General features: G+C 41.6%; 1 long non-coding RNA gene and 1 pseudogene across 2 annotated transcripts; both read left to right on the plus strand.

The window, feature by feature from the left end:
• Positions 1 to 10,185: 10,185 nt before the first annotated feature.
• LOC116553935 lies at positions 10,186 to 11,469 on the plus strand. Its single transcript, XR_004269973.1, has 4 exons — positions 10,186 to 10,262; positions 10,337 to 10,372; positions 10,521 to 10,785; positions 11,368 to 11,469. It is a non-coding gene; the product is annotated as an uncharacterized LOC116553935 (long non-coding RNA).
• A 129-nt stretch (positions 11,470 to 11,598) lies between these two features.
• Positions 11,599 to 13,663, plus strand: LOC116553927 (annotated as a pseudogene). Its single transcript, XR_004269969.1, has one exon. The product of XR_004269969.1 is annotated as a membrane-associated progesterone receptor component 2 pseudogene (transcript).
• Positions 13,664 to 16,373: the final 2,710 nt, after the last annotated feature.

Consider the following 16,373-nt stretch of genomic DNA (forward strand, 5'->3'; position numbering starts at 1 on the left):
ATTTATTTCACTTTATATAATCCTGTATATATGATCATATATTAGTTCATAGAATGAGTGCCTAAAGAACATCTCGCCACTCAGTTATTTTCATATATGTATTATATATATATAGCTGTATCTTAGTTCATAATCGGAGGAATGCCTAGAGTAGACACAGTACAGAGCATGAATTAAGGAATAAGCAGCTTATAGTTGGAGGACTGTCTGGAGCAGATATGGTGCAGAGCATGATTTAAGGGAAAAACAGCTATACCAGGACAAGAATCCATGGCCCAGGCAGCAGTGTTCAATATTGTAAAGATACCCACTGTATTGCAGGCTTGGGGCAAGAGCCACTCCTTCTGATAAAGGAGTTGTAGGACCTTGTGTCCAGTTCTGTGGAAGGCTGCCCTCAGACTGGCAATCTCTCCAGCATCCCAGGGCTCAAAAACCCTCAGGATAATCTCACCTTGGTGACTGTGAACTTTGTCAGCTCTTGCTACTGGGCTAGCTCAAAAGCATCCTCCTATAGAACTCATTGGAGGCCGGGCGCGGTGGCTCATGCCTGTAATCCCAGCACTTTGGGAGGCCGAGGCGGGTGGATCACGAAGTCAAGAGATCGAGACCATCCTGGTCAACATGGTGAAACCCCGTCTCTACTAAAAATACAAAAAATCAGCTGGGCATGGTGGTGCGTGCCTGTAATCCCAGCTACTCAGGAGGCTGAGGCAGGAGAATTGCCTGAACCCAGGAGGCAGAGGTTGCGGTGAGCAGAGATCGTGCCATTGCACTCCGGCCTGGGTAACAAGAGCAAAACTCCGTCTCAAAAAAAAAAAAAAAAAAAGAACTCATTGGAAGCTGCCAGCAGGTGGCAGTAGACCCTGTCAGCTCTGTCACTGCTGTGTGACTTAAGCATTCTCCTATAGGTATTCTTAGGAGTAGCATGCCCATAGATAGAGGTATTGCACACTGCACCCTCTTCACTGTGCACGGCCACCTCCATGCCTTGGTGACCTAATGGAGGTGGACCCCATACTGCACACGGCCCACCTCCTTTCTTCAATGATCTAATGGGGGTGGACCCCTTGCTGAGCACTGTTCACCTCCTAGCCTAGGTGACCTAATGGGGGTGGACCCCTTGTTTTATTGCCCACGACCCTATCACTTCCCTTAAAGATGACTTCACCCACTACCCTGCCCCCTAAACTATACCCGATAAATACAGATGCTTCTGGACATTCAGGGCCTCTCCTGTCTCTGCTTATAGATGGCATGTCCCCCGCTGAGCCCAGCTGCACTTTCTTTATACTTCTGTGTCCTGTCTCTTCATTTCTCTGATCCTACGCCTCAGCATAGCATAAGGGACACCCCACGACCCTGTGGGGCCCTTAGCCCTACATCTGACTTTAACCTTCCTAGGCTGAAATATCTGGAAAGGCTTAGATGTTTCTAGTACAGCTAGAACTTTTGCCTCCTTTAGAGTGAACCTATGGAGGACTTGAATATACTCAAAGTGGATCTGAGAGATACCTGCTTTCAGAATGAGTTAGAATTCTTGGATTTGAGCCATAATCAGATGGCTGTTAAGGGGTTATTGAAGAGATATGGTTCTTAGGTTCACAATATTGAATTCAGCTGAGTATTATAAATATTTGTAATTTGGATTATATTATAGAAGTACTTGATAAAAATTGCCATGCAGGGATAAATATAGGAATGGGATTGCAGAGTCTGATATCTAAAAAATAAATGGGGCAGCATTTGGAAACCCCTGTTCACATTTCAGATCTCTTTTCTCTCATTTGAACCTAACTGCTATTCTCTAATCCCTATTTTTGAAAAAAACATATTTAAAAATCTGAACAAACATTAATGGAGATATTCCAAGAGCCAGGCTCCTTGTTCCAAGACCCCACTTAGAGGACTAAGCTTAAATCTAACAAGATGTGTAGCCTTAGGGGTGAGGCGACATCCTCAGGAGGTCCAGTTGACCCAGGCCTCAGACTTATGAAGAACCTCAAATTTAAATGTTAGATTTTTCCTCCAATTGAGATTGTACTTAGTCACAGAGCTTCATGGATGGTAATGAGAATGGTCATGTCTCTATGTAAATGTTCATTATATATTAGTTACAATTACTTTATATAATTGTTCTTTTTCAGTGATTTTTTTTATACCCCAAAGCACCAAACACAAGCCTGAATCCACTGAAATGTCTTCTCTAACACCCTCATTTTGAGATAGCTCATGGTTCTCCATGTTAAATTCCTCATGAAGAATAATAAATCCAGTTTATTGAACTGCAAATTCAGTTTCTGGTGGTCTTTGGCTAAAGCATATTCACTCACATGAGAAATTTATGAAAATGACATCTAGCAGGATCGTTAATGATTCTTTAAACACTATGGGTTCATTTCTGATTGGACTTTATTTCTAATAAAGGTATCTGAGAAAGGCAAGAAATAAGAAAGTTTAGAGGGTGCCAGAAAAGTTTTTAAAAACATCTTTACTTCCCCCCACCCCCCAGATTTGGAGAGTAATACTTCATCATGTGGAAGGGGAAGTAGTTTCAAATCTGTAATTATTTGAAACTGGAAGTATCAAATACAGACCCGTAATAATAAGTTTCCTTATTAGCAACTTGGAAGTTCCTAGAGTTATGAAAGGTGATGTTTTGTATTTTCCTTAAATAGTATAAATTTTGCATCTATACTTATTTGTAAGCAGATTCTGGCCTGAACTATGATCAAGCTATGTATTGTGATTATTGTTTTCTTATTGTTAGCAATTCTTGACTCTTTAATTTTTGTCTGTCACCATTCTTTCCATGTGGGAATACCTGTAAGGAATCCAGTCCTCAAAGAAACTCTCTAATTATGATTGTGTATGATAAGGTTTTTTTTTTTGGAGACGGAGTCTAGCTCTGTCACCCAGGCTGGAGTGCAGTGGTGAGATCTCGGCTTACTATAATCTCCTCCTGCTGGGTTCAAGCAATTCTCTGGCCTCAGCCTCCTGAGTAGCTGGGACTACAGGCACATGCCACCATGCCTGGCTAATTTTTTCTATTTTTAGTAGAGACGGGGTTTCACCATGCTGGCCAGACTGGTCTCGGACTCCCAACCTCAGGTGATCTGCCCTCCTTGGTCTCCCAAAGTTCTGGGATTACAGGAGTGAGCCACCGTGCCCAGCCTCAATAAGTTTAATTGATACTCCTATATTGTTCTTGAGAATACAGTACATAATTCTTAAACATACTTGTCAAAACTAGAGTGTATTTTGCCTCACACTATTAGTAACATTGGGTATAATAATTTAAATGATCTTTTTAGTTGCTGAGGCAAAATTTATAAATACAAGCTAAAAATAGAGTGTATTTTGCCACATATCTTTGGTAATATTGGGTATAATTAAATGATTTTTGTAGTTTTGTTTTGGTTTTTTTTGAGACAGAGTCTCACTCTGTTGCCAGGCTGGAGTGCAGTGGCATGATCTAAGCTCACTACAGCCTCTGACTCCCTGATCTGAGTGATTCTCCTGCCTCAGCCTCCTCAGTAGCTGGGATTACAGGCACGTGCCACCATGCCCAGCTAATTTTTGGATTTTTAATAGAGATGGGGTTTCACTATGTTGGTCAGGCTGGTCTCAAACTACTGACCTCGTGATCCGCCCACTTCCGATGGGGCGGCACTACAGGCCTGAGCCACTGTGCCCGGCTGATCTTTGTAGTTTCTTTTTTTTTTCTTTTTTATAAAGACGGGGTTTCACCATGTTGGTCAGGCTGGTCTTGAATTGCCGACTTCAGGTGATCCGCCCGCCTTGGCCTCCAAAGTGCTTGGATTACAGGCATGAGCCACTGTGCCCGGCCGACCTTTGTAGTTTCTTAGGCAAAATATACATGTTTGTTTTAACTTTCACTTACCTGATTTTGGAGGCATCATATGTCTACAGTCATAAGCCACCCCACTGGGCCTTTTTTTTTTCTTTTTTTCAGTAAAGAAAGATAAAAATAATGTACATTCTTTGTAAGATACTGGAAAATAACTTGGTTTCCAAAGAGTTTCCATCCAGTGCCAAATCCAGAGAAATGAGCCTGCACACTCCAGTGCAGTGTCAAATCCAGACAAACAAGAGGCAAATGTTATTTACATTAGTAAATGTATAGTCTTCTTTATTTTATTTTATTTATTTATTTATTTATTTTTGAGACGGAGTTTCACTCATGTTACCCAGGCTGGAGTGCAATGGCATGATCTCGGCTCACTGCAACCTCCGCCTCCTGGGTTCAGGCAATTCTCCTGCCTCAGCCTCCTTAGTAGCTGGGATTACAGGCACGCACCACCATGCCCAGCTAATTTTTTGTATTTTTAGTAGAGACGGGGTTTCACCATGTTGACCAGGATGGTCTCGATCTCTTGACCTCGTGATCCACCCGCCTCGGCCTCCCAAAGTGCTAGGATTACAGGCTTGAGCCACCGCGCCTGGCTATAGTCTTCTTTAAAAGCAAGAATGGGAATACCTTGGGACCAGAAATGCAAAGAATTCCTGGAAGTGGACTCTGGGTTTCTGGATAATGAATCTTGAGAGGAAGCAGCAGCCCCAGATAGCAAGTGCTTATTGGGGGAACTCCACTGGTAACCCCAGAAAGTTGGTTTCAACATTTCCTTCATGAAGTAGCAGGAATAGGTCTTTCCAGGCTTGAATAATGAGTGGAGGCTTGTGTTGTAGAGAGGGGGCAGTGCTTGATTGGCTATATGTACACACAGAGAAGAGAGGTTTTCCCAATGGGGAACCTCATTACCCAGGCATTACTCATCTCTGCTGAGTAGCCTGTCATGCAGACATGCCTCTCCCTGCAAACAGTGTACAGCATGTTACTAGTTCTTTTCAACTCTCCAGATAAACTGCTGCCTGAGATGAAAGATACTTCATTAGGGAATCTTGATTTACACAATCTTAAACCATACTGTTATTTTAGAATCAAAATTCTACTGGTCTCTAGTACTGTGAAAGGCTCTTTAAAGAATCACATTTTGCTCTTACACATTATTTATATTCTATTAAATCCCAGAAGAAGTAGAACTCATGAGCTTGGTTGATAGAGAGATCAGATAATCTGACAGAAAAAGAAATAACACACTTTTTAGCAGTCACTTGGCTTTTCCTTGTGAATCTTTTGGGTACACCTCTGGCCAATTTCATAATTTATTGGGTTAATATCATCAGCTATTTGAGCAGTCTTAGTGTCAGTCATTAAACCATTCAGTCAAAACTAAATCAAAACGTCCATCTCTTTCACCTATATTATCTATCATGTCTGACTGGAAGCCAGCAAGACCTCCTGGACAAAGCACTCTGAGATTGTCCAGTCCAGATATCTCCCACTTGGGCCACACAGAAAGCTACCATTTGCCTCCCATCTATCCATGGTTATATTAAACTTGCTCTAGACACAGAGCCTTTGTACCTGAGATACTCTGTTGATGAGAACTTCATTCTTTGATTTTGAATGGCTTCCTCCATTGCATTATTCAGATCTTAGTTGGAAGGACACCCCCACATCTCTGATAATTCTATTCTGACTACCCAAGATAAAAGTAGCTCCCTCCCAGTTGCATTCTTTCCAATTAACTTGCAAAACTTTCTTGACAATACTTCTCATCTAAAAATACTCCTATTTATCTATTTGCTCACATGTTTTCTGTCTGCTTCCTGCCAGAAAGGTGTCAGGCTCTTTATAGTAGATGGGGTATCTTCCTGTTGATTGATTTGTCTCCAGGATCTTGATCACCATACAGCACAATGTAGGCATTTAGTAAGTATATGTGAGTGGAGAAGGAATGAATGCATGTAAAATTCTCCAGCCACCAGCTGAACAGAAAAAGGCAGGTGTCATTTAAAAATAAAAAAGTACCTTTCTTGGAAGTTTTTGTTGGATTGTTGTCTTCTTTTTGCTTCTGAGAAAGTGCAAGTAAACTTGCTACAACTGCCTAAGGCTAGCATGACCCAATGAATCAGACCTGTTCAAAACGTCAGTCAACTCTATTTTGTGTATGACAATACACTCAAGAACAGTATATTTATGTGCCTCTTCTCTCTAAGCTAGGAGTTCTGAAGCAATTTGCACCAAAGGTTAACAACAAATTCCAGTGTTTGATATGTTGATTCCTGATAATGGAGGGGTGGCATCCTTCTTCTCCACTCTCTTGACACACACATACTCTTTCACCATTAATGAGCATGAAGGTTTGAAGTGAAATCTTTACTGCTGCAATTATTTGTTTGAATGCATGGAAGAGGTGGAAGCCCTGGTAATCCACTGCCCTGCATACAGCAGAAGCCTGGGTCTAAGAAAAAGTCTGTTGAACTGAGGCTCAGACTGATGCCTGAATTCTTATTTATTTCTTTAGAGACATGGTCTCACCCTGTCACCAGTGATATGATTACAACACTCCATCTCAAAAAATAAAATAAAATAATATATACTAGTATGCCAGAAGTGCTTTTTTTTTTTTTTTTTTTTTGAAATGGAGTTTTGCTCTTTGCCCAGGCTGGAGTGTAATGGCACCATCTGGCTAACTGCAACCTCTGCCTCCAGAGTTCAAGTGATTCTCCTGCCTCAGCCTCCCAAGAAGCTGGGATTACAGGCATGTGCCACCAAGCCCAGTTAATTTTGTATTTTTAGTAGAGATGGGGTTTCTCCATGTTGGTAGGGCTGGTCTTAAACTCCAGACCTCTGGTGATCCGCCCACCTCGGCCTCCCTAAGTGTTGGGATTATAGGCGCGAGCCACCGTGCCTGGACAAATTTTTTGTTTTAATCTGCATTTCTTTGATTTTAGTGAGCCTAACCTTATTTTTTCTATAGGTTTGAAGGCAACTTTTCTCTTTATAGAAATTAACCTTTTGTCAGCAAATTAAAATATTTTTCTCAATTTTTCTTTGGCTTTCAAATTTAATTATATGTGTTTTTTTTTAAAGGGAAAGTGAACAAAGAATAGCATTTGTATATTCAAATGTGTCAGTCCCTTTCGTTGAAAGTTCAGAGTCTACATTCTGTCTTTCCATTCGTTTTTTAATGTAATAAAATATAAATAAAAAATTTACGTTTTTAACCATTATTAAATGTATAGGTCAGTAGCATTAAGTATATTTGCAATGGCCAGGGGCGGTGGCTCAAGCCTGTAATCCCAGTACTTTGGGAGGCCGAGGCGGGTGGATCACGAGGTCAAGAGATCGAGACCATCCTGGTGAACATGGTGAAACCCCGTCTCTACTAAAAAAAATACAAAAAATTAGCTGGGCATGGTGGCACGTGCCTGTAATCCCAGCTACTAAGGAGGCTGAGGCAGGAGAATTGCCTGAACCAGGGAGGTGGAGGTTGCAGTGAGCCGAGATCGTGCCATTGCACTCCAGCCTGGGTAACAAGAGTGAAACTCCGTCTCAAAAAAAAAAAAAAAAAAATATATTTGCAATGTTGTGCTGTTATACCTGAGCGAGTTAGAAGGAAAGCCCACACTCTGATTTCCAATTGAGAGTCCTTTATTGGCTCACCCCTATAATCCCAGCACTTTGGGAGGCCGAGGTGGATGGATTGCTTGAGGTCGGGAGTTCGAGACTAGCCTGGCCAACGTGGCAAAACCCCGTCTCTATTAAAAAAAAAAAAAAGAGAGAGAGAGAGTTCTTTATTGCCAGCAACCAAGAGTCAGCTCGGAGCTCAAAATCTCTCAGCCCTGAAGAGGGGGACGGGGGATGTGATTTCCTTTTATACCTAACCTAGAAGAGAGGAGAGGGGGAGTCTAGCTGAAGCAGAATTTTACAGAAGCAGAACAAGCAAGTTAGTAGGAGGAAGCTGGTAACCAGGAGGCAGGAGGTTCCCATAGTTGCTGGTTACTAGGAGTATTTCTATACAATTATCAAGGTGGGTAGCAGGGGGGGCTTTCCATACAATCAATCACCAAGGGGGGATTTTCACAATAGCAGGTAGACTTGCCAAGCAGGATGAGGTTACAACAGTTATAGGTACTGAGAACAACATGACCCAAACCTCAACGGTTCAAGGCTTTGAGTACAGCATGACCCAGTAATGCACCTGACGGGGCTGTGGCAAGGAGGGTGAAGCTAAGCTGGAGCTTGTTAGGCTTATTTCTAAGATGGAGTCAGATTAGTTCATTTCAGTGCAACCAGCAAACTGAAACTCTATACCCATAAACAAAGACTCCCTATTACCCCCTACCTCCAGTTCTTGCAAGCCGCCATTCTATTTTGTCTCTATAATATAATTTATCTACTCTAGGTACCTCACACAAGTGAATCATGCAGTGTTTGTCCTTTTTGACTGGCTTGCTTCACTTAACCTGTTACCCTCTGGGTAAATCCATGTTGTAGCCCGTGTCAGAATTTCCTTCCTTTTTGAGGCTGAATAATGTTCCACTGTATGGATACTGTGTACACATACATATATCCATACAATGGAACATTATTCATTCATCCATTGATGGACACTTGGGTTGTCTCCATTTTTTGGCTTTTGTGAATAGTGCTTTTATGAACACAGGTTTATAAATATCTATTGAAATGCCTGCTTTCAAATGTTTGTGTATATCCCCAGCAGGAGAATTGCTGGATCACATGCTAATTTTATTCTCAATTTTTGGAGGAACTGTTATGCTGTTTTCCATAGTGGCTGCATCATTTTATATTCCTACCAACAGTGCACAAAGTTTCCAAGTGCTCCACATACATACCAATACTTATCTTCTGTTTTAGCTTTTTGTTTGTTTTGATAATAGCCATCCCAGTGGGTGTGAGATGGTTACATTCAATTTTGCACTTGGAAAACTCAACAAAAGCTAAGGACATGGCAGAGTATAATAAAATGTGTAAAAAAATAAGAAAAATATTTATTTACTTTGAATTTAATGGTATTTGAACAAGGAGATGTGCCAAGTACTTCTGTAGCAGGAGCAGCACGGAAAATGGATCTCTCGAACACCGAATGCAGGAGGAAGAGGGGTTTATTATGTCGGCCGGGAGCCTGGGCAATAATTTGTCCAAAACCCAGCTCAACTGAAAATGGGAGGTTCACCATTTATACAGGCTTATACTTTAGATATTACAGGTGAAAGAATATTAGGTTCACAGTTTTAGGAATCGCATGGGAAACGGTTTCTGTTTACAGTTTCAGGAGTCACATAGGAAAGGGCTCCAGTTTACAGTTTTAGGACTGACAAGTAAAACGGATTCTGTTTACAGCTTCAGCAGTCACATAAAAAAGAGCTCTGGTTTACAGTTGTAGGACTCACATGTAAAACGGTTTATGTTTATCGTTTCAGGAGTCACACAGGAAAGGGCTCTGCTTTACCGTTTTAGGACTCACATTTGAAACGGTTTATGTTTACAGTTTCAGCAGTCACATTAAAAAGAGCTCCGGTTTACAGTTTTAGAACTGACAAGTAAAACGGTTTCTCTTTACAGTTTCAGCAGTCACATAGGAAAAGGCTCCGGTTTACAGTTGTAGGACTCACATGTGTAACGGTTTTTGTTTACAGATTTAGGAGTGACATAGGAAAGGGCTCGGGTTTGCAGTTTTAGGACTCACATGTGAAATGGTTTCTGTTTACACTTTCAGGAGTTACATAGGAAAGGGCTCCGGTTTAGTTTTAGGACTGACAAGTAAAATGGTTTCTGTTTACAGTTTCAGCAGTCACATAAAAAAGCTCCGGTTAACAGTTGTAGGACTCACATGTCAAACGGTTTCTCTTTACAATTTCAGCAGTCACATAAGAAAAGGCTCCGGTTTATACTTTTAGGACTCACATGTGAAACGGTTTCTGTTTACGCTTTCAGGAGTCACATAGGAAAGGGCTCCGGTTTACAGTTTTAGGACTGACAAGTAAAACGGTTTCTATTTACAGTTTCAGCAGTCACATAAATAAGAGCTCCGGGTTACAGTTGTAGGAGTCACATGTCAAACGGTTTCTCTTTACAGTTTCAGCAGTCACATAGGAAAAGGCTCTGGTTTACACTTTTAGGACTCACATGTCAAACGATTTCTTTTTACCGTTTCAGCAGTCACATAGGAAAGGCTCCGGTTTACAGTTTTAGGACTCACATGTGAAACGTTTTCTGTTTACAATTTCAGGAGTCACATAGGAAAGGGCACTGGTTTACAGTTTTAGGACTGACAAGTAAAATGGTTTCTGTTTACAGTTTCAGCAGTCACATAAATAAGAGCTCCAGTTTACAGTTTTAGGACTCACATGTGAAACGGTTTCTATTTACAGTTTCAGCAGTCACATAAAAAAGCTCCCGGTTTACAGTTGTAGGAATCGCATGCCAAACAGCTTCGCTGTACAGTTTCAGCAGTCACATATGAAAGGGCTCCGGTTTACAGTTTAACGACTGACAAGTAAAATGGTTTCTGTTTACAGTTTCAGCAGTCACATAAAAAAAGCTCCGGTTTACAGTTGTAGGAATCACATGTGAAACGGTTTTTGTTTACAGATTTAGGAGTCACATAGGAAAGGGCTCGGGTTTGCAGTTTTAGGACTCACATGTGAAACGGTTTCTGTTTACACTTTCAGGAGTTACATAGGAAAGGACTCCCTTTTACCGTTTTAGGACTGACAAGTAAAATGGTTTCTGTTTACAGTTTCAGCAGTCACATAAAAAAGCTCCGGTTTACAGTTGTAGAACTGACAAGTAAAACGATTTCTATTTGCAGTTTCAGCAGTCACATAAAAAAGAGCTCCGGTTTACAGTTGTAGGAATCACATGTGAAACGGTTTCTGTTTACCGTTTCAGGAGTCACATAGGAAAGGGCTCTGCTTTACCGTTTTAGGACTCACACTGTGATATTGTGCCAGAATTGCTAGCCTTTGCTTTAGTTATTTAGTAATAACTAAAATAAGCAGCCCAGGATAACTAAGGTCTGTGTGTAAACAAATGCTTATCTTGACTTCTGTAAACCACTGAAGTAACAAACAGAATGACAAAAGTCCCCTGGCCCTTGGAATGTCCGGAGACCCCCGCCCTCATCTCCACCCAGGAGGTGAATTACAGAATCCCCTGGCCCTTGGAATGTCCGGAGACCCCCGCCCTCATCTCCGCCCAGGAGGTGAATCACAGAATCCCCTAGCCCTTGGAATGTCCAAAACCTTTTCATCCCCATCCCCGCTCCTCACCCCCACTCCCAAGGTGGTTTTTTGGGTATAAAAAGTCTTGGCACCCTCCTTTTGACGCCACAGGTTGGAGAGACGTGAGTCCTCTGTGGTCGCCGGCATAATAAATGACCCTGCAATCTGGCATACTTTTGTCTTGGTGATAACTTTCTACGCTCGGTCCAATACAACAACACGTGAAACGGTTTCTGTTTACAGTTTCAGCAGTCACAGACGAAAGGGCTCCGGTTTACAATTTTAGGCCTCACATGTGAAACGGTTTATGTTTCCAGTTTCAGCAGTCACATAGCGAAGGCTCTGGTTTACAGTTTTAGGATTCACACGTGAAATGGTTTCTGTTTACAATTTCAGGAGTCACATAAGAAAGGGCACCGGTTTACACTTTTAAGACTCACATGTGAAACGGTTTCTCTTTACAGTTTCAGGAGTCACATAGGAAAGGGCTCTGATTTACAGTTTTAGGACTCATGGCCGGGCATGGTGGCTCATGCCTGTAATCCAAGCACTTTGGAGGCCAGGTCGGTCGGATCATCTGGGGTGGGGAGTTCAAGACCAGCCTGACCAAAATGGTAAAACCCCGTCTTTAAAATAATAATAATAAATAAATATATATACATAAAGGACTCACATGTGAAAAGTTTTCTGTTGGCTGGCGGGCACTGATGGCGGCAGGTGATCGCAACGTGAATCTAGGCACCCTCGGGAGTGGCAGCGAAAGTAGTAGGGGAGGCAGCCAGGAGAGCCCGGGTCGCGCGGGAGCGTCAGCGGAAGGGGGCGGCTGGGCGGTGGCGGTTGGCTTTTCTGCTGGGGGGCGTGGAGATGTTCCTGAACATGGCGCTGGTGGCGCTGGTGCTGCTGGGGGCCTACCGGCTGTGGGTGCCCTGGGGACGGCGGGGTCTGGGGGCCAGGGCCGCGGCGGGCGAGGATAGCCGCGCCGCCTCTCTTCCTCGCATGAAGAAGCGGGACTTCAGCTTAGCGCAGCTGCGCCAGTACCACGGGTCCCGCAACCAGCGCATCCTGCTTGCAGTCAATGAGAAAGTCTTCCACGTGACCAAAGGCAGCAAGTTCTACGGCACGGCGAGTCCATATGGAATATTTGCTGGTAGGGATGCCTCCAGAGGACTGGCAACATTTTGCCTAGATAAAGACGCACTTAGAGATGAATATGATGATATCTCAGATTTGAATGCAGTACAAATGGAGAGTGTTAGAGAATGGGAAATGCAGTTTAAAGAAAAATATGATTATGTAGGCAGACTCCTAAAACCAGGAGAGGAACCATCAGAATATACAGATGAAGAACATACCAAGGATCACAATAAACAGGATTGAACTTTGTAAACAACCAAAGTCAGGGGCCTTCAGAACTGCAATTCTTACTCCCTTTCACAGAATGTCCAGCATCTTTGGGTTTGATTTACCTGCTGCGAAAAACATTCAACAAATTGTGTACAAGATAAATGAATCTCACTATGAAGATTTGAATACTAGACATTATTTATGCTGCCAATTCATTTGTTGCAGTTGTTTGTAATGTTTTAGTGGGGTTTCATCATCCTGAAAAGAAAGAGACAGGGATTTTTTTAAAGAGCAAGAAAGTCACAAGATTATTTCTTTCCTTTCCTTCCTTTTTTCCTCCTTTCCTTCCTTCTTTTCTCTTTCTTTCTTGTTAAAATATATTGAAGACAACCAGATATGTATTTGATACTCAAGTGTACAATTCTCCTCAAGAAACATCAAGGGACTCCTATGTCGCATACTGTGTTTTTATTTTACCATTGGTGAAGGAGGAGACCTGAGCAGGGGAGGTGGCGGGGATACACAACAATTCGAGTAGTTTGGGCTACTGAAACATTAAAATGTGAATTCCCAGGCTTTCTTTTTGGCTTTGTCAGGGAAAAGAAAAATATCTTTATTTCTAAGAAATCTTTGGAAATTAAGAGAAGGAATTTCAAGTGGGTTTAAGTCAGAACTAGTTCCCCAATAGAAAGACAATTTTAAACCAGTTTTTATCCCTTCTCTTTCCTTCCCTTCCCCTCAATCGAATCAATATTAATTGTGACTTATTTCACTTAACATAGACTTGAATTATTTTTAGGGAAAGCCCCTATAATAAATTCAGAAGTTACCACAATCAGCATTAAGTTGGAATATTCTGTTGACCACAAAACCTTGATATCATTCTGTATATGTAGAATGTAAAAGGAATATTTAGTGTTAACTGCCATATATGTAATATACACAAATTTAATGGCCAAATGCATTCCCCCGTGCTTTTCTCTTTTCAAAGAAACTGAAAAACAAATCAGTTCCTATCCCCTACAGCTGCCTAATTTTAGGAGTCTGACCCTCCATATCTCACTGGTGTGGGTGCATGGGGCTGTGGAGTGGATGTCTATGTGGGTGTGTCTGAATGTGTGTGAGAGTGCCTTGGAAGGGACTCTTTCTGCAGATACTGTAAATACAAGTACCATTTTAATGAAGCATGTACAATAAACCAAAATAAGCTTGAGTTGGACTTTATATAAAACAATGTAAGCCAGTGCATTATGATACAGTTGTAAGATTGTGCATTTGATTCAAGATAAGGAAAATCTTGGAAATGAAAAGCAGACACTGGTTAACCAAGTTGTACACATTGTACCACATTCAGCATAACTTTAGGAAGAAATTCCACTTTGTGGAACATTCTCTGGAGATCTGAGATTATTCAGGTAAGAATTGGTATATTAAAATATACATATTTTTACTTTATATTTTGAATGCCAACTGATTATACAAGATTATAGCACTCCAGGTGGTAGTTATTGAACACAAGACATTAAAATATTATACTGATAGACATTAAATTATTCTTAGGTTGAAAAAGCCCCACATATGTCAGTTATTTGATTTCATTATGACTACTTAGGTTCTGGGCTGGGGACAAGTTCACTTAGACAAATTTAACAAGTCACCAGTTAAAGACTTCTGCTTTATAGAACTATGCAGGAGCCATCAAACAAAGGGTAATTTTAACTGCAACAATAAGCTAAAGTATGTGAAATCCTACATTCTATTTGGTCTTGGAGCGTTTTATAGAAAGTTGTCTTTAGCCAAATCTTTGCTGAAGACTGATTGTGGAGTGTTGGTAAGCGCTGTGTGTGTTTTTATGTAAAATATTTTCTAAACAAAAAATTTTGTTAAAAGTATATGTCCTTGGTAGTAAACTGATTATGTATGAATCATTCGAGCCTAAAGTCTAGTAATAAATTGTGCTTGTGACTAGAGAAACCGTAAATATACATGCAGTAAAAATAATGTGGTATGTTAAAAGTGAATAATTTGGGCCGGGCGCGGTGGCTCAAGCCTGTAATCCCAGCACTTTGGGAGGCCGAGGCGGGTGGATCACGAGGTCAAGAGATCGAGACCATCCTGGTCAACATGGTGAAACCCTGTCTCTGCTAAAAATACAAAACATTAGCTGGGCATGGTGGCGCGTGCCTGTAATCCCAGCTACTCAGGAGGTTGAGGCAGGAGAATTGCCTGAACCCAGGAGGCGGAGGTTGTGGTGAGCCGAGATCGCGCCATTGCACTCCAGCCTGGGTAACAAGAGTGAAACTCTGTCTCAAAAAAAAAAAGTGAGTAATTTGGGTTTTGGACGTGAAATAAACCATGTTCTGTAGATAATTCCTCCAAAAAAAAGAGAAAAGGTTTCTGTTTACAGTGTCAGGAATCACATATGAAACGGTTCCAGATTACAGTTTTGGGACTGACATGTGAAATGGTTTCTGTTTACATTTTCAGGAATCACATAGGAAAGGGTTCCGGTTTACAGTTTTAGGACTCACATGTGAAACGGTTTCCTTTTACAGTTTCAGGAATCACATATGGAAGGGTTCCGGTTTACAGTTTTAGGACTCACATGTAAAACGTTTCTGTTCACAGTTTCGGGTCACATATGAAAGGGTTCTGGTTTACATTTGTAGCACTCACATGGGAAACGGTTTCTGTTTACACTTTCAGGAACCACATATGAAAGGGTTCCGGTTTACAGTTTTAGGACTCACATGTGAAACGGTTTCTGTTTACAGTTTCGGGAATCACATAGGAAAGGGCTCTGGTTTACAGTTTTAGGACTCACAGGAGAAACGGTTTCTGTTTACAGTTTCGGGAATCACATAGGAAAGAGTTCCGATTTAGTGAAACGGTTTCTGTTTATAGTTTGAGGAGTCACATAGGAAAGCGCTCCGGTTTACACTTTTGGGACTCACATGTTAAATGGTTTCAGGAGTCACATAGGAAAGGTCTCCGGTTCACAGTTTTAGGACTCACATGTCAAACGGTTTCTGTTTACCGTTTCAGAAATCACATAGGAAAGGGTTCCGATTTACAGTTTAAGGACTCACATGTTAAACGGTTTCTGTTTACTCTTTGGAAAATCACATATGAAATGGTTCCTGTTTATAGTTATGACACACATGTGAAACGGTTTCTGTTTACACTTTCATATGAAATTGTTCTGGTTCACAGTTTTAGGACTCACATGTGAAAAGGTGTCTGTTCACAGTTTTAGGAATCACATAGGAAAGGGTTCCAGTTTAAAGTTTTATGACCCACATGTAAAATGTTTCTGTTCACAGTTTCGGTAATCACATATGCAAGGGCTCCGGTTTACAGTTTTAGGACTCACATGTGAAACGGTTTCTGTTTACAGTTTCTGGAATCATATATGCAAGGGTTCCGGTTTACAGTTTTAGGACTCACATGTGAAAAGGTTTCTGTTTACAGTTTCAGGAATCACATATGAATGGTTTCCGGTTTACAGTTTTAGGAATCACATGTGAAAAGGTTTCTGTTTACACTTTCGGGAATCACATAGGAAAAGGTTCAGGTTTACAGTCTTAGGACTCACACGTGAAAAGGTTTTTGGTTTGATCTTGATTAAATGAAAATAGCGGCCGGGCGCAGTGGCTCAAGCCTGTAATCCCAGCACTTTGGGAGCCGAGGCGGGTGGATCACGAGGTCAAGAGATCGAGACCATCCTGGTCAACACGGTGAAACCCCGTCTCTACTAAAAATACAAAAACATTAGCTGGGCATGGTGGCACGTGCCTGTAATCCCAGCTACTAAGGAGGCTGAGGCAGGAGAATTGCCTGAACCCAGGAGGCGGAGGTTGTGGTGAGCCGAGATCGCGCCATTGCACTCCAGCCTGGGTAACAAGAGTGAAACT

The sequence above is a fragment of the Sapajus apella genome, unplaced genomic scaffold (genome assembly GCF_009761245.1).
Source record: "Sapajus apella isolate SASKATOON/1434 unplaced genomic scaffold, GSC_monkey_1.0 scaffold1, whole genome shotgun sequence".
NCBI lineage: Eukaryota > Metazoa > Chordata > Mammalia > Primates > Cebidae > Sapajus > Sapajus apella.